Genomic DNA, 19,024 nt, shown 5'->3' with positions numbered 1-19,024 from the left:
AAATTACTTTCTTCTGAGCAAGTGGGAGCAAGCGCTGCCTGGTTTAAGTCTTTCAGTGAATGTCTTGCAGAAAAAGGAAACTTGGGTAAAGCTGTGACTGACACATTCTCATGTCAGTCATGTTTTAACTACTCCCTATTGACACCAGTGGAGAGTTCTTCACAAGTCTTAATGTCATAATCTTGCTTTGAAACAAACACACAGGCCCTGAGTCCAAACACGCATTAAATGTTAATATGCTGATTAAAAGGAGCCTGTGGTTATCTTGCTAAAAGCTATTCATAGGCAAATAAGATGTGTTAAAAGCATAACTGTTTTATTGCACTCAGATGCTAGAACAGCTCCTAATAATGTTTCTGCAGAGATAAAATACAAAACAGAATTATTATACCTAATGTGCCCATAAATTTGTATGACAAAGACTTTCCCCCAACAGCAGGTATAATGAAAAAACATCCAGAAGAATGTAAAGACTATTTATTACTTCAGTGGACTAAGTATAGATTTTGTTGTGGCTTATTTCCATTTGTTTTATATTGGTGAAGACAGTGTAAGGGGACTCAGAAGAGCAATAGAAATGATGTGTGATGGCCTGGGAAGATGAAGTGGAGAAGAAATACTTGTTAGCATAGCTTTGTCTACAGGAGAGTTTGGACAAATACTATTGATTGCAAAATTATAGTGAATGGTTTTGAAAATGCATAAGATTGGACAAGTTTTAAAGAACCTTTGAGTTTCTGATGGAGATTTGCATCTTTAACTTACAATTTTTTTGTCACAAGCATATGTCATTTGTCCCGTTGACAAGAGTCAATTATTCAAAACCAGAAGATTTATAGCCATGAACAAAAACTTCATTACACACCTTATAACTGATGTGCATCACTATTGACTGAGTTGGCTTTCCTGTAGCTTGGTAAAATTAGATGATGAAGTGGCTGGTTTTTCATGGTGTGTAGCACTGTGATTCAGCTAATTACCAGTGTTGTTCCAGTGGACAGTAAATGTGCTGCTTTCTCCCTCAAATACTGTACCAGGGAGTAGTTAGTTGGCTTTATTACGAAGACCAAGCTGTGTGATGGAGAGCTGATTTGTGCAATATTCTGAGTTTTCCATTGAATTTTACTGCCTGAAATCCAGGACTGTGACTTTCACAGAAGATAGAGAAGAGGTGGGTGGGGGAAAAAAAAAAACATAGAAATCTCTCTACAGAACCATGTTGTATTATCTATTCAAATGCTTCTTGTATGGGATTTTATCACTTGGAATAAGGCTCTTTGGACAGAGAACTGTGCATTTATAGTATGCATGAATTTAAATCAGTTCTGCCTTATCTTGCCCATAATATCATGGGTATGAAGTTTGAAACATGGTAAAGCAGTAAAGCTTGTCATGGTGGCATTGTTTCTTATACAAAGAAAGCAAAAATACTATTGTCACTCTGTAATTTCAGTCTGGGGTAACTGCAAGCAGATGTTAATTTAAATTATGCTAAAATAATCACAAGACCAAATAAAATTGGATTCTGACATTGTAATTGAAGTAGATAAGGCACTGAGAGCTCTATGTAGTGTAAGTGGATTATGATGTGAAGCACAGGAGGGGATCTTTGTCTTACTATAAGGACCCATATTACAAAAATTCTTTGCCACGCAACTATAAACCTGAGTCAGGGAGACTTGGCCTCTCTATAAATAAAAATGCAGCAGGAATGTGATAACCTTGCAGAATAACAATCATAATGATAGGGATCTAAATGTGTGTGTGCATCAAGAGCTTTAAGCGGTTAATATTTGTTTCTTTGCTATTAAAACACAAATAGAAATCACTTTAACCAGTGAAGAGAGCTGCTGAAAAGCATTGCTATGTTTTTGCTAGGCTTCTGTTGCAAGTATAAATTGCAGTATAAAGATTTGAAGGATGGTGTTGCAATACCAACCTGGCATTGCTCCTAAACAGAGACCACCTTACTCTTCTGGGCCTCTGGAAATCCCACAGTAACAGAAAGAAAGAGACAATACTTAACTGTGGAGCTCAGTATTTATATTTTTATAAATACCACCATTTTGATTACATAAAATATAATCGATATTGTTGCTAGAATTGTTGCTTAGGTTTTGCACAGGTGCCATCCATGCTGCTTGTCAGCACTGGCAAAACTACTCAGGCAGAGCTGGGGCTGATAAAGTGCTTTTAAAGCACTTTAAATCAAAAGCTCAATTTTGCAGTATTTCAGAAGCTCTGATTTAAATTTATATCTATGTGTTTGCCTCTACCCAAATATATTTCAAGTTACAAATGAAAGCAAATAGTTGGTATTACTTAGACTGTTGCCAACAGACTAAAGTGTTTTCTCAGTTTTCTTTGAGACAATTTGGGTTGAAATGAAATCAAGGTCATGCCATATACTGTTAATGTTTATGAACACTGCCTAATTTGACCTCCTCTTTAAATCTATTTGAAGATTTTTTTTTCATTATTCAAAACTGACTTTGCGGATTTTGTAAATAGATTTTATGTTCAGGTCCTGCCAATATTCATTTGTTAATCTATGCAAAGATAGTTATGACACACATGTATCATGATGACAAAAATTCATTAGCCTTTATTTTAGCCAAAGCTGAACCTCTGAAGTGATAATTCAAACTGTCATTTTTAAATGCTAGCAAAATTGAGATTATGCCTGAGGAGAATCCCAAAGTAGTCTGCTTTTTGTTCACTGCTAGTAATTTACAGACTCCTGAGACTTCCTGTCCCTGTGTTTAACTTTATGTATGATTTGCAACTATACGGTATTCTCCAATGTCAAATTGTAAGGTGAGAAGACTAGAAAAGGTAATTTTTATGCGATTCATCAGTATCTGTCCCCCATGTTTCTAGCCTTTTTGCACCAAGTTGTTTTAGATTTTTCCTTCTCCATTTTTTCCTGCTGCAGATGTGACTGTACCGTATTTTATGGTGATGAACTTGCATGACCTGAAGTAAGTTCATCAACTTACAGTAACTTACCTGTTCTGAAGCAGTAAGAAGGCTGAAAAAAGTCTCTTTATTAGCAGGAATGTCAATAAAAAGACAATATATTTGGTTAAGTGTTCTCAAAAAAAAAGCTGAAATATGGGTTTATATTTATTTTCCTGTACAAATATTTAAATTACATATGTTTGCTTATGTATTAATGTTGCTTGTGCTATGATTTATAAAATGTAAAGTGGTTGCCTAACTAGTGTTTTCTCTAGCTGTCATCATGAGAATTCTCCCTAAAATGAGCTAATACCTCGTGTGACAGCAATTTGGGGCACTGTTTATTAAAAAATGAAAATTTTTTTATTGTGTCAGTTAAACCCCAAATCATGGGCATTACCCACCCATCTATCATCACTCTTCTATTCCACATTCCTGCTCTAGTACTGGTGTAATACTCTGCCCTATTTCGAAAGGAAATATTTAACACCTGCTTGAAAGGAGATCTGTCAAGAAAAACACCCCACCAACCAAAAAAAGCCCAAACAACTTCCCTTACCCCCATTCCCATTGCGTGGAGCCACTCTGGGGTTTGGAGAGGCTTGGTTTCCATGCTGTGACATCCTAATGCCATCAGTTTACATTGAGGATTTCTTGATGCAATTGGGTTTTCTTGAACTGCTATGGCTGGGGAAGTAACTTGTGCCAGTTTGGAAATGGTTCTTAAATGCGATTTTGCGGTTGCTCTTCTCACCATTTTACAAAATCCCACTGAGATTAATTAGTGTGAGGGATAAGGAAGGGCAGAGAAGATTTACAAAGCTTTCAGGGCTGCATTCAGTATTGATGGCTACAAGCATTGTGCTCCCCACAAGGGGAATTGATGTAATTTGTCTGAGCATTCAGTGTTTGTAACATTTCTGGGATGTTTTCTGCTGCAGCTGGGCTCTCACTTGAACAGACAGTGAATACCTGATGCAATGTCCATGTGGTTTGTCAGCTTGGCATTTTTAATATAACTGTGTAAGCAATCCAGCACCCTCTACAGAGTCATTCTTTTCCAGTTCTTTGCCTAAGACTCCCTTAGCTGCAGTTCTCCTTCAGGTACTGTGGTCTTTAGTAGACAGAAAGTCCTTTTTCCTCTCCTTTCAAAGACCAGTGCAGATAGATGATAAATTCTGCTCCTGAAAGGGACCTTGCATGGTTTGAAGCTACAAGATGATAGTAATGGAATATCTAACTATTCTGATACAAACTCTGTATATATTATTCCAGAAGATGGGTTCTGATCCTTCATTTTAATATGCAATTACTGATGCAGCTTAAAGGCTCTGGCATATTGGCAGTGGGGTCCATCAGTATTGTGGAGGGTTTTTCAAATTGATAAATAGATTTTTCCACACTGAGCTTTCAAGACTATTGGAGACCTAGGTCGGTCCTGTGGAGGCTCTTGCATCACTTGTGAATTTTGCAGCACTCCTCATTAATGAGGTTCATGTCTGGGATTCTGCCTGAAATTCAGCATGTGTTGAAATGTGCCACCAAAGTTTTTTCCTTGGCTTGTGCCTCCTCATTGCCTCCTGAAGGGTTCTGCAGAACTCATACCACCACCAGGCATGAGAGGAACGGTTCAGCTTTTGTTGGTGTTGTCACTGAATGACATTGGCATTTAAACCAAAAGCTTTTGTTTTTTTCACCTGATTTCCATGGCATGAGCTGTGCCATGATGCAGCCTTTTCACCTGCTGGGGATTTTGGGGCCAGTATTCATTCTTTTATAATTACTAGCTGTCCTATTATTAACTAGACATTGAGTGCACCTTTGTTCCACTGGCCTTCTTTTGATCAATAAATGTGTTCAGTTGTTTTTTCTTGCTCATCTAAAGACTTTCTGAATCTGTTCTTTGTGTGGCTTTGACTACAGCAGCCAGGATTTGTTGTTCTTCATGTTTGGAATTGGAAAGATTTCTTGTAACTCAGAGGTAGAGGGGGCAACAATTTAAAAAAAACAAACCGATGCCCAAAAAATCATTGACTATATGCTGGATTTTGAAAACAGTGATTTTTGTTGATACACTTAAATTTTTCTCTCCAAGATCACAAAGGGTGTGATAGCCCATTTGGTTTCTCAAAGCTGGTTAGGTTGTCTTCCTTTCCATGCCTTTGCTCACACAAATATGTTTGGCATAAGAAGAATAAAATATTCATTCTTAACTAAACTTTTTACCTAGAGTTCAGGCTATACAATAAAATAGTCTTGATTATATATGATTATGTGCTAGCTCTGTGATTATGTATTAATGGTGAACTGTGTTAATTTCTTGGACTTTAACATGAGAATTTTGAGTTTTGAGTACTTGTTTTTTGAATGGTCCTTTTTTTCCTGTTTGTTTGTTCACTTCTCCTTGTAATACCCTGCCCTTGCAATATCCCATAAGGACAAGTTGAAAATATCAAATGAATTCCCTTCTTGCTGCTAAAGTATCATGAGGCATATAATTGCATTCCAGGTGCTGTTTAAAATCTGACAGAGATAAATTTAAGTTGGTGGTACACCACAATAACAACAGAACTAGACAGACGTTTAACAAATGAAGTGAAAAAAGTTTCAGAGCCTGCTTTGGATGGCAGCAAGGTTTTGCCTGTTTGTAATTTCCCTTATTGTGCTCCTTACTATCTTCCTACTGTTCATTTGAAAATTTCTAAGTTTGCCCACCGTGAGACTCAGTCACACAGGGCATGTGGATGAGACTGTCCCCAGAACCCAAACACAGGCCATTAAATGCAGGCTGCACAGGTCCCTGACAGAGCTGCTCTCTCTAATGCTGATTCTGTAGGTTCTGTGCTCTTTGCTGGCACAGCACCTCCAAGGAAGCCTGTGCTGATGTGTCCTTTATGTCCATCTTCTTCCTTAATGATTCAGCTGGCATTGCTATTAATAACTGGAGCATTAAAATGAATTATTAGATTGAGCACAACTAAAGGGAAAGTTTTACAAAATTTGCAATTAAGCGTTATATGTCAGTTTTGTCACTCTTTCACCAAATACATGTTGTGCTTTAACATTATAGTCTACTATGATCTACAATATTTTGCAAACAATCCAGAAGAAATGTCTGCTTCAGATGTTAAATCTTGTTTTATGTAAGAAGTGATAGTGAGATGCTTGAAAGTAAGCAGAACCTAAAAAAAATAGGCAAGTGCTTTCTTTAAATTTAAATACTTCTAAAAGTGAAAATGCTTTGTTATGGCTTTAGTGTGAAAGATATGGTTTAAAATTATTTACGGTAGAAGGATGCTGTCAATAGAGACAGTGTAAATATGAAAAGAATATTTGGCTGTGAGCATAGACCTGAGACCTTCAGCAAGAGTTGAAAATGGTTTGTTCCCTGCCTCAGATGGGGCTCCTGTGGCACACCTCAGTGTCTGGCTGGCCACCACCGGTGACCACCTCCGCTGCTTTGCTTGGTAATATTTCCACTCTGATTTATGACTAGGAAAGGAAGTGTAAACATCAACAGTTTCTTCAGATATTGTATGTCTGAACAGTAATTATTTATCAAAAAATATTCAACTATTTCAGTTTAAGTTGATATTGAGTTATAAAATTAGGTCTTTTCTGGTGACTTGCTCCAGGCAGCATACTGGCCTTGGGTGCCAATCAAAATTCCCTGGTAGAGTTCCCTGGCAGGGACTGAACAGTTTCTTCAGATATTGCATGTCTGAACAGTAATTATCAAAAAAATATTCAACTATTTCAGTTTAAGTTGATATTGAGTTGTAAAGTGAGGTCTTTTCTGGTGACTTGCTCCAAGCAGCACACTGGCCTTGGGTGCCAATCAAAATTCCCTGGTAGAGTTCCTTGGCAGGGACTGTGGTGTGTGGTGGGTTACCATAGAATGAAATACTGAGTTAAGAGTGTTATCAGCTCCTTTCTTGCTTATTTGAGGGATTATCTCTGAAACCTCTGAGATGTTTTTCTGCCTTTTTCCAAAGAAATAGGCACTTCCCCTCTTTCGGCTCCTTTCTTGCTAATTTGAGGGGTTATCTGAGATGTTTTTCTGCCTTTTTCCAAAGAAATAGGCACTTCCCCTCTTTCTGCTTCCCCCAAATGTTGCTTTAGATTTAATTGTAAATTTTAGTGCTAGGGAACTCCAGCCATTTTAACACTCTCCACCTCAATCTCAATGTGTCACAGCAGAACCAAATTATTTTGTCAGTTTGTATTTTAATGAGAGCTAGGATCTATTTGAAATTGGAATTAGCTGCTATAGTTCATGGCATTCAATTTTCGTAGCCCCCGCCTCATCAAAATATTCACCAAGCTGCTTCTTTCCAACTTGCACTTTACTACTTAGAGCATTCATATGAATAGCAATGTAGCTATTTCAGGGATGAGCAGAATTTTTAACTTCTGTGGAGGAGGATGCTTCATCACTCGTTTTAAATTCACTTAGGGACATCAGCACCATGAAGTGTTTTCTGTCCTCTACTGTAAACCCAAGTGGAACCAGCAGCCACCTGATTTGATGGAACAGCTCTTTTTTTCTTTCTCCCATGCCCTCACTACCACTACTGTATTTTTCCCACCCTATTCCTGTTTTGCTAATTCTGTTACTTTTTCTTTGTCTATGTTCTCTGCCCTAGAGCCTCGAGCTACCCTGCAGAGTTGGTTCAAAAGCTGTCAATTCAGCAAAGCAAAAAAGCACAAGGCAAGCTAGATCCAATTGTTAATTACAGGGTGGGTTGTCAAGATTTGTGAACTCCAGCAGATGATGAAAGAGAAAATTATACTTAAAATCAAGATCAAAGCTAGAATGTTCCAAGTAAATGTTCTGTATTTGAGAAACAGGCATCCAGAAATAGGTACCAAAACAAGTTGGAAGATTCCATGTTCCACATTTTTCTTTGTTTCCTTTATTCTCTCAGCCTAAAATCCAACTTCTGTAGAGTTAGCTGGTGGCTATCTATACACACAGGATTTCTTTGAATCATTGGACATGCACAAAAAATGGGGTTTTTCAAATATCCAAAATGGATTTTTTTTCACTCTGAAGTTTATTTCATGGACATTGATCATATTACATTGTTAAACAGATATTTAAGAGTATATTTGTAGAAAAAGGTAATTGTATTGTAATATTGAATCATTATTACAATTAATATGAAATTTTATGAACCATCTTAGGTATGATCTGTATTAGGGCAATATGAAATTATTTTTAAATAAATTAATATTTTTAAATCATCTTTTTGCATGCAATCATCGGAAAAATCTGTTTTGGTGGCTTTGTTTTAGTATTTGAGAAATTTAAAGGTGTTGCACAGGCTCAAGAGGTATTTTTCTATTTCACAGCGATAAAATATGAGGAATCTTCTCATGGAATGGTTACTGGTAAATCACAGCAGCCTTAACATAGAAATCTGCTTTCTTCTGAGGCATTTTTCTAATCTTTGATAATGTATTTCCTGTGGGATAATATGTTTCTACTTCAGTATTTCCACAGAAGTATAAGCCATGGCAAATAGAGCTCTGTGATTATTTTATGTGCTTGTGGGTTAGCTTATAGCAGTGCAATCCATTCTGGAAAAAGGACAGTGTGTAACCATAAATTGAGACTGAATTGATTCACAGCTCTTTTTATTGTGCTTTATTTTCTGAGTAAATACTGAAGCAACTGACAACCAGATTGTTTTCATCATAGTTGTGATGCATAGTTGCTTTATGATCAAAACCACTTCAGTCTGGTTGTTTCTTTTCCATTTTATGTTGGATGAGGCAGAGAAGAAACATCTGTGGCCTGTTTGGGGTGGGGGTCCCAGCCATGTGCAAACTGTGAGCATACAGCACACAGAGCCAGCACTGTCTGTGCATTGCAAACACAAATGAGTGGGGAAGTGGGGCCAAAGGAATCCCTGGAGTGCTGAGCACATCCAGCTGCCTGGAAAAGCTGCAGTTACAGGGCTTTGGGGGATGCTGCGCTGTGAGGAGCCCAGGTCAGCCCCCAAGGCAAGTCAGAGTCCTAAAGTGCTCTGTAGTCTTTGCCTTTGATCTGGAAGGTGACAACCTGTGGTACACTATGTCTAGCAGCTATAACAGGCTGCTTTAAAACACCTGTCACAGCTTTCTTATTAAAAAAAATAAAAATTAACTGCATGTAAGAGTGTTGGATGATTACAATGGAAATCCCTTCTCTTTTTTTGTGTATTGTACACTTTGCAAAAAAAGCTTCCCATTAAGCATCTGTGAAGAGCATGACATTAACAACAATGAAACTTATAATTAGATAAGAATGGTTAAGCCTTTTCTGAGTGTCTGTGCCTGGGTGTAAAGGCACAGTGCTACCTTTCAAAAGTTGCAGCGCCTCTTAGTGAAGAATAAGTTGATTTGCTCTGCTGATTTTGGCTGAAATAGAGTTAATTTTCTTCACAGTAGCTGGAGTGGGGCTGTAGATTGCAGTTATGCTGGAAACAGTTTTGATAATGCAGCAATGTTTGGGTTATTGCTGAGCAGGGATTGCACAGCCAAGGCCCTTTCTGCTCCTCACCCCATGCTGCCAGAAAGGAGCCTGGAGGTGCATGAGGAGCTGGGAGGGGACACAGCTGGACAGCTGACCCCAGCTGATCCAAGGCACATCCCAGACCATATGGTCTCGTGCTCAGTGTATCAGCTGTGGGGAACATGGGCTGCTGGCTGGGGCCTGGCTGGGCATCAGCCAAATAATTGGTTTTTATTTGCATCTCTTGCCTTTCTTGGATTTTAATTCTGTCTTTGTATTTTTTCCTTTTCATTACAATTTGTTGTTTTGGGATTTTCATTCTTTCCTAAATTATTGTTTCAATTATTAGCTGTTCTTAACTCATGAGTTTTCTTGCTTTTAACCTTCATTGTCTCCTCCACCTTACCAGGGCAGGGAGTGAGCAGCTGTGAGGGGCCTAGTGACTGGTTGGGGATAAACCACGACACTGAAATTACTAATTCTTGCTCAATTTTTGATACTTGATTCTTTGACTGTAGGCAAATTGTATTTTCAAACCAGCTTCTAACTAAGGTAATTAAAATTATTAGGGTTCACTGAACTACAACTGCAATTTTATATGAGGATACAGCTGTAAAAATTTCCCTAGAATAATTTTATTAATGCTCATTTGATAGCTATATAAAACTTTTTTTATCAAGAACCAAGTAAAATAGACTGAGGTGCTTTCACCAAATAAATCAATGTACCTGAAGAATTAAATCAATGACAGCTAAACTATTAAGTGTTAATTCATTACCTGTGCTTGTACTTAAATTTGTGGAAATGTTTTTGACTGTACCTTTGCAATTACAGATAAAAATAAGGAACTACCTTTATAAAAAGAAAAATCCATTGTTTCTTAAAATTCTGCCTGCTGTACAAAATTTCCTAATTTTGTCCATGGCAGCTGAGAAATGAATGTCTCCTTCAAAAAGGAACAACGTTCAGCAAATGACCTTCATCATTAGTCATCCGTATCTGTTTGGCACTGCCGATTGCCAAAAGAGAAATCATTTCCTGAGTGAAAAGATGGGTAAAATGAGATTGACATTTGCCCCTTCACAAGTCACTTAATGTAAGCTGCCTCCTCCACAAACCAAAAAGTGAACATTTGAGTTCAGGAAACCTGGAGCTGCTGCGCTGTCAAGTTCCCATCTAGAACTCAGTCCTGGTTTCCAAATGAGCATCAACCACAATAAAGTCTTCTGAAGATCATTATGACAAGCCCTGCAAAATTCTTTTGAGAAGGGAATATGTGCTGCTAAGAGTTATCATCTGGTTTCAGTGCAAGCTGTCACTTCCAGATTTCCCTTCCCTTGATTTTGTAAGGCACAGCAGATCTGACACTTGCAGAGTCAGGCGAGGAGTGATACTATTGAAGCCTTATAACTCTTTACCACTGACAGCAATATCTTACAGATTTAGAGCAAATGGCTCTAATGCTTTCTGAGGTGAAAACAAAAGGTTTTTTCTTATTCTTCAGAGTTAAATAGAAACAATAACCGCACAATACACAGAAATGACTTGAGATGCTTTATAAGATGTCAGCATAAGGAGCTGGGTTTCTTTGTTGCCTTCTAGGCAGTTCTAGAAGGTGTGGAAGTATCAGAGGAATAAGTTATTTTTATAGTTGTTTACCTGTGGGAGACTAAATTCTGCAAGGTCATGAGGTAAAGGACTTTTGGGAAGTATTTAATGACTTTAAAAATTATTTTGCATCCTGCTCAAAAATGAAAGGAATCTATTTCCTCTAAATTTCATAATATGTAGTAAAAACCACAAAATATCTGATGTTTAGAGAAGTTTGTGGGGGTTTGTTGTTCAGTTGTTTTTAATGAGTAAAGTTGTTGGTTTTATTGCTTTTAAGGACCATGTCCTGGACAGTGGCTTTCAATATTAGGTTACAGTACTTCTTTGCTTAAAATTCCTATGCCATTCATATAGAGTTTTTAGTGCCTTCTGTTATAATAGATTTGATTCAAAACTCACTGGAATTATTTTTTATTGACCTAATTTGTTAAACTATGGAGTCAGAATTACCTAGGCCAGATGTCAAAGTAATGAGTGAGCCTAAATCTTTTTCAATCCTTCTGAATGCTACTGAATTCAATAGACTAAGAATTTTAAAAGGCTCATTGTCTTTATAGTAAAGTTCACATTTTATGCCTTTATCTGGCTGGAGTTCTGGTTTTTGTCCAATAAATCACTTCAAATAAAAACATTTTTAGCTTCAACGAACTTGGAATACAAATAAAAGAACCCATTTCTCTGTTTTCAAATTAGGGGAAATGGCCTATGCTTGATTAAATAACTTGATAAGCACATATAAGGGAGCTTGTATGGATCTCTGTACGACCTTCAGATTTCTAGTGGCAGAGATCCAGTATGTCTGTAAATTAAGCCCAGCCCCGAAATCTTCCATTCATTCACCTTCATGCAGACAGTAGAAGACATGAGGCAAAAGGAAGCATAACTGTGCAACATTAAGCAGCCTTTTATTTTTTAAAATGGAGACCCAAAATGCCATTGAGTAAAACAAAACTCAGCTGCAACCCTCCTGGACTGGGCCCCATTGCAGCTGTGATGCATCCAGTGCCAGCTTTTCCACTCCAGCCCAGCTGGGTACACACTGGAGGGTGAAAACCTTAAAGGTTGCCCAGGTAAGAACTATGTAGAACTGCTTCCGGTTTTATGCCTTGAGAGTAAAGATGAAATGGGGCAGAAAAGACATACTCTACCACAGCCTGAGAGCAAAACAGTGAGAGGTAACCCAGAGCAAACTGGCATATGAAATATGGTTTCATTTATTTCACTTTCTGATCCAGGTTTTAGTTTCCCCTTATTTGCAGCCCTAGAAAGCTTCAATGTAGGTAATAGAATGGAAACATAATGCTGAATTTCCATCTGCTGTGTGTGCACTGCTAATGGTGGCTGGAAATAGCTGCAGCCATGCAAGCTGTGGGTGGTTACCCTGCCCACACATCCCAATGTCACCAGCACAGGTGACAGAGCCTGACAGGACAGTGACCCACGTGGCAGCTCAGCTGCTGGAGTCTTGGTTTCATTTACACCACGTAATTACTTCTGATTAATGCAGGTACTGATTTGCATGTATTATGCAGGCTCTGTAGAGAGTCAGGGCTTTTCCATGGCCTGAAGCAGGCTCGCAGGGCATGGAGCTGCACTTTGCTCTGGAAGGGAAGCCAGCAGCAGGAGGGATGATCCACTGGGACAAGCCTGGGTGTTGCTTTTGGCACGGAAAGGTGACTCCAGCCTCACTGACATTGCCCAAGTATTTCCAGCCTGACTGGAGTCTTGATCAGCAGCACGCTGGAGTTGCTGTGCTGTTCTACAGAGTGAACATTTTAGGGATGAAAATATCAACCCTTTCTTTTCCTTACCTCTTTCTAATAGAACAAGGTGTCTGGGCTTCATTTTCCCATTACAAGGCAAAGGTTCAACACCCAACTCATCCTTTCCTTTATTTAGCGTGCTTTTTCCTTTCATGCTAGGGCTGCCCTTTGGGGTATGCAGATGCTGGCAGAAAAATCAATGATACAGATCAGTGGTGTTCTACTTAAAACTTATATTTGTCTTTGTAAGATCTGCTGACTTCTGCTTTTGTGATGCTTTCAGAATCTTCCTTTTCTCTCTGTGGCTGCTCCAAATCAATGTTGAAATGGGTAGGGTATGGGTTTATAGTCCTATTGACTTTGTTCTTTTACAAGGCATCTTTACCCTGAATGCAAACTCTTGTTCCTACAATATTATTTGGATAATTAAGTGCCTTTAATTTTTTTCTTGTTCTCGAGCCAGCAGTCATTTTCTTGGGTACTCTCTTTGAAGGTTTCCCTGAATGGAAAGTCACAGACTCTCAGTGGGAGACATATTTTAAAGGTAATGCAAAGCGAGTGCAATGCTGACTTTACCAGTAAGTAACCTCAGAAAAATATATTCCTTAGGTTTGCCATTGAGCTGGAAAAGAACAGTATTACCTTTACAGGTGAAGTCAGCTCTCCAGCACTGGAAAATTGAGCCTTTCTAGGAGAGAAAGTTATTCTGAAGGATTTGTAGTCATATTTTTTTGTGTTCTGATAACATATTTTCTGTTTTCCTACTTCATTACTTTATTCCAATTCATCCCCTCCTAAGGCACTTTTAAAAATCTTCTCCTAAAATATATTTACATGTTGCAGGCTTTTATGAATGGCTATCAAGTCACAGTTTTGCTGTCACATAAACGAACAATCTTATTTCAGTTAGACCTTAATTAGCCTCTCCATGATTTTCTTTGTTTTATTATCTAAGTCTAGTTTGCCTGTGTCCTTCTTTCAGTGGTGTGCAAAGATCACAAAACTGGCTCAGTTTGAGATTGCTTTTTGATCCTTTCCATGGTACATGACCACACGTAGAAATATTTTATAAATATGTAAAATTATATACTATTAAAATATGGTAAATCCCAAGCATATGAAATGCTGACCTGCTTGTTAATACAATAATTATTAAAATGTGTTTCTAGCCATTGATGTACTCTCTAATTTTTCTCTACTTCTAGGTAAAAGATTTTGCTGGTACATGTACTATATAGATGCTATTCTGCTTTTAGAAAAGACAACTATCATGCTTATGCATGGAGTAGAACTAGCTCAAACATAAACAGCACCATGATCTGACATTACTCCTGAGTTAAGAATTGGGTTTAACTGAGCTTCAATTCACTCAACACAGAATTGCAAAAGGAGAGATTTACAGAATTCATCTTGCTCAAATGTTAGAAACCATTGGATAGCTGAACATGGTCATGTAGGGTGAAAATATTTTTTAACAGAAGTAAAAACTCGTCTGAATAACACCTAATAAAACCTGATTTGTCAGTCTGACATCTGCCCCATGTTTTGCTTTATGAAGCACTTAATTAGATCTGCTATTGTTGTAAATCTCCCTTGTAACAATATGTGTAATTTGTTCAAAATAGTTCACAAATTTATGAATGCCTCACATTCAGCTGCCTCTCTGTATCAGAGTGGAGAAATTCATGACTTTATCTGGAGTAATTATTTAGCTTAAAATCAATTTCACTGAACAAGCTGGGAATATAATTGCAAAGAGAAATACTTATAAATGATCTGTCAGGAGAGGACTTGGAGTGGTGCTATACTAATCCCAGAGATGAAGCAGCAGTTCTGCCCTCAGTCTCCTGACTCTGATCTGACACAATAATTGATTGACATTGATTGCATTTAGCATGGGGAAAGGAGATTTAATTGAAGCAAAGGTAAAACCTCTCCAAGTGGACAGTCATGCTTCTGGTAGATGATAATTCTAAATGAAGGGCTAGAAAGATTCCTTTTCATAAGCAACTTGGGATCTTTTGGTGAGTGAAAGTATGTGCAAACAGCAATGCTGGTGTGCTGAATCACTTTATCTAATGACAATCAGTGAGAAAAATCCAATAAAATTAATTGTCTTGACCTTTCTTATTGCTCCTAAAATTTCCTCTTGACACATTTTATAATTAAGACTGTCTTCAACATTTCTTTATTGAGGTAATTTCAAGGTCTCTATACCTATGAGCCATAAATGATTAGTGTATTAATTTTGATTTCAAACATTGAGACAATTTTGTTGGGACCAGAGGTGAGCTCCCTATTATTTTCACTCTATTTTTTTGCCTAATGGCATTACCACGTTACTGTCAGAAATAAACTAAGTGTCCTGTAGATTTTTTTTTTAGCAAGAGACAGAAAGAATTTTTATATATGTTTGTCCTTAATGCTCTTTCAGTTTAATTGCTGCCTGAACAGCTTAACTGGTGTTTGAAATGTACTTCACTTGTAGAAATCAGTAGCAAAAATTGACCGGTGGGGATCCACTGTAGATTTCACATAGGAGAAACACGGTGTTTGGGTTTAATAAACCCCTACTCTGTGGCTTGGAAAATACAGAAACTTAAATATGCAGAGGGTGTGGTAAGAGTGCTTTCACTACAGAAAAACTGACTAAAACTGAGAATTTTTAGATTGGAAGAAGACTTCACACGCCCTGAAAAGAGCATATTTTCTAGTAGTTATTGATGAGAAACAATAGGCTACTAAACCCATCAAGCTTCAGAAAAATATAACCACATATATAAAAGCAGCTTAGCTAAGATGAAATACCATTTTTTGGGATGTTTAGAACTGCAAATATTGTGAAATTTATGCTGTAAAAGCTCTTTAAAAGCCATTTATTTTTTCAGTAAATATTATAAGGACTGAAGCTCTGTTTAAAAAGCTTTGGTGATGATCTTTGTCTCATCCTCATTTAACCTCTCTGTTACCTCCCCAAAACCATTCCTAAAAGACTAAATTGCTGAAATTCTCAGGAAATAAAAGGGGAAAGTCAGATTTTTCTGGTAAAAACAAGAAAATTAGACTAATTTGGTGAAAATATTCCCATTTCAACTGCAGCAGAAATTCAGTAGCAGTGACATTTTCCAAAAGAAGCATATATTCAAAAAGCTCTTCAGGGTTCAGAAGAGGTGATAGTAATTTGCTTGAGGGGAAAGAAAAAGACAATTTTGTGAATGTTGTTTTTTTAAAAATTAATTTAATTTCTAACTGTCCTTTGTCTTGGTTTCTCACCTTTTTGTAAGGAAAAGCTGGCATGAAATACTTGCAGAATTTTTTTCTGCAGTAGATCTAACCAAAAAGTGCTGGATTGGCATATTAACTTACTGGAAATGTGCCTATTTGGATTCTAGAAAACTTAATATTATCATTTTTACATTATGTATTCGTATAAAATTAAAAAAAAAAGAGTTTATTTTGAGGTTTAACTGCCAATACTAAATATTATATCATGCTTGAAATAATGTGGATATGCATTGCTCAAATAAAACAAGGAGTTTATTTTCAGCAGGATGAAGCAAACCCAGCTTTGTGTGTGCTTGGGTTCTCTGCTGGTCACTTGCTACTGAGTTCAGACACATTTCTGCATGGATTTTTTTTTTCCTACTGAAAGTTAAATTCCCTCCAAAACAGCAAATGTGGTAAATGCTGTCCATATGCTCAAACACGATTTGATGCTGGAAGGGGGAAAGCCCAACAAATAGGCAGTGATGCATCTTGTGAGAGCAGATTTTCTAGTGCAGTGGGGTTTTCCACCGATCAGTTATTACATGTTGATAACAATTCAGCTTTACAGTCAGTCTGGTTACCAGTGAAAACTCTCAGGTTCCCAGGAAACAAAGGAAACAAAATGAATCCTCTTAATAAAGAGCACACAGTCAATATAGAGTCAGGATTTCCAAGGGAGAGTAAGGACTTGAAGCCTTTTGTAGTGGATGAGAAATAAACAGGTATTTATCAAGAAATCAGAATTCTTCCACATTTCTCAGGTTGCATATTGAAAACTAAACATGCCCCAGTTTTTTACTGGTTAATGATAATCTTAAACTGCTAATTCTTTGCAATTTACTGTGTCAAATCCTCTCAAACTACATAATGCCAATGTGAGCCTGCTATGTTCTCTTTTTTTTTTTCCCCAGTTTTTTACTGGTTAATGATAATCTTAAACTGCTAATTTGCAATTTACTGTGTCAAATTCTCTCAAACTGCATAATGCCAACGTGAGCCTGCTATGTTCTCTTTTTTTTTTTTTGGTCATGTAATCCATCTCCTAAACTGAATTTGTCATCTAGACCTTTGAAGCATCTCCTCAGATCTGATTCAATGTACACCACTTTTTGGACTACTAAAAAGGAAAAACAAGACTCAAAACCAAAAAACCTGAACATAATCATTATCCTTTATTCTACTAAAAATCTCCGGTGAATTTGGGGTGTCAAAGGCAGAAATTGCCAAACATGACCTTGAAAATTCTTTGCAAATTGATTCACTTGGAAGCATGAATGTTTTCTTAGGGGTAGGGGTTTTGAATATTGTTCTAAATCAGACAATTACTGAAAATCCCCACTCTATTCATGGAAGTGTAACATAGGCAGGAAGAGGAGAATTCCAGCCACCTTCCTGCTCTGAGGTAATTTTCCTCAGAAATGTCACTAGAAAAACTAATATTATGCCTTCTGTAGAAGAGAGAAATTTCTGTTGCCCCTAGGGAGCAGTAAATTATGTACATGTCATAATTAGCAGCATTAGGATGTTGCATTATTTATAAGGATAGAAACACTTCCAGCAACTTGACATCCAGGTGTTATATGTGGTGGTATGGATAAGCAGAGTTATGTAATTGTTAAATCCCCAAGGGGAGACATGACTCACACTGTCTGAGTCAATCTGGAGGAGTTAATTGCTACAAATATTTGCCAATTAAAAGAAAATGTTAAATCAGAAGATAATTCATAATTAAAATAACATCTTTATGTGAAAGATGGCAAAAACTTAGTTAGCAACCCACTGCAAAGATGTCTTGATAAACACCCATCCTTTGAAAATCAGCCTTGCATTAGATTGTGCCTGTAGAGTTGAGTACTAATTCAGGAGGATGTTTTTCATTTCTGTGGTTTAATGAGATTTCTACCAGACCCGGTTAGCTTAAATATTTTACTAACTTGAAGTTGATCTGAGAGACGAGTTTTCAATAGAACCACAGCTGGACTGGGGAATGGGATACCAGGAAAATATTTTTTTTGTGTGTGTGTGTATATATATATATACACACCCCTCCACACATAAGTAATTAAAGTTGAGACAGGAATTCAAACAAAGATCTGTTGACATTCATACAGTAACAGCATGCTTGCTTATTAATTTTCCTTAATGTAACTGTGTTACCTTTCAGTATTGCAAAATACAGCTCAGTTTTGAAGTTGCACTTTCAAATAGGTGTTACTTGAAGTGTAAGTAAATACTTGCAAAACAAAATGGGAGAAAGGTATTTTGTCACAGCTTGTACAGGCTGCTCTAAGCCAAGAAATAATTCTTAATTAAAACTTTAGAGTAAAGAGACAGGAGTATAATCTTTCCAATCAGACTTTCATGATACCAACAAATAGAAAGCTTTTTTACAATCTGTGTCTTTGTGTTACTAAGACTCTCTCTGCAGCAATTTAATTACAAGTTTCAAAGTTTAATTTCTGTTTGGACGAGGTTTGCCCTTTCCCTGTTTCTCAGCAAAATGAACAAGCAAATTCTTTCCCTTGGTTTTGAATTTAGCTAGGGAGACAGATCAAATAAGAGCAAGATATCCAGGTGTTGTGTATCATCATCATGTTACTACAAGACAGGAAAACAGGAGGCAAAGAGGAGGAAAGAGGTTGGGTACAAATGCATTTATACAAGATATCCAGGTGTTGTGTAGCATCATCATCACGTTACTGCAAGACAGGAAAACAGGAGACAAAGAGGAGGAAAGAGGTTGGGTACAAATGCATTTATTTATCCATGAGACTAATCATACTTGTTTATCCATAATACTGTAGGCTACAAATTATTTTTTCTAGGGCATGTGGCAGGCAATTTTAAAATCAATAAAATAACACAAAGACTTCTGCAGCAGAAACTGCAGCCATACCTTGGGCTACTTCTGTAGGCAAGCAAT

The sequence above is a fragment of the Passer montanus genome, unplaced genomic scaffold (assembly GCF_014805655.1).
Source record: "Passer montanus isolate IOZ18808 unplaced genomic scaffold, ASM1480565v1 scaffold66, whole genome shotgun sequence".
NCBI classification, from domain to species: domain Eukaryota; kingdom Metazoa; phylum Chordata; class Aves; order Passeriformes; family Passeridae; genus Passer; species Passer montanus.
The sequence above is the reverse complement of the archived record's forward strand: the minus strand, read 5'-3'. Positions refer to the sequence as shown.